Source organism: Papilio polytes, unplaced genomic scaffold (genome assembly GCF_000836215.1).
Source record: "Papilio polytes unplaced genomic scaffold, Ppol_1.0 DF824492.1, whole genome shotgun sequence".
NCBI lineage: Eukaryota > Metazoa > Arthropoda > Insecta > Lepidoptera > Papilionidae > Papilio > Papilio polytes.
The window spans coordinates 502,736-503,158 of NW_013524712.1; positions in this window are offsets into that span (position 1 = coordinate 502,736).

A 423-nucleotide genomic window follows, 5' to 3' on the forward strand; every position below is an offset into this window, starting at 1 on the left:
TTTGTGCAACGAGTTGCTAAAAAGTCAAAATTATGGATAAAAGTGAGTTACGTGCGGTGATAAAATATCTCAGTTTGAAAAAAATGTCTACAAAGGATTTTTTTTTGGATATTCAGCAGACATTAGGGGGTGACGCTGTACCCTATTCTACGGTTGCGTACTGGGTGGCTGAATTTAAAAGAGGTAGATCAAGCTGTAAAGATGACCCGCGTTCTGGGCGGCGTTCAACCTCCGTTACAGAAGAAAATGTCAAAAAGGTTGAGAATCTGGTTTTGGAAGACAGAAGAATGACTATAAAACATATAGCTGAGAGAAGATATGTTTTGGTAACGTTCAATCCATTTTAATTGATTCACTGGGGTTCAAAAAAGTGTCTGCAAGATGGGTGCCACGAATGTTAACCGACGAAAACAAAAAGCGACG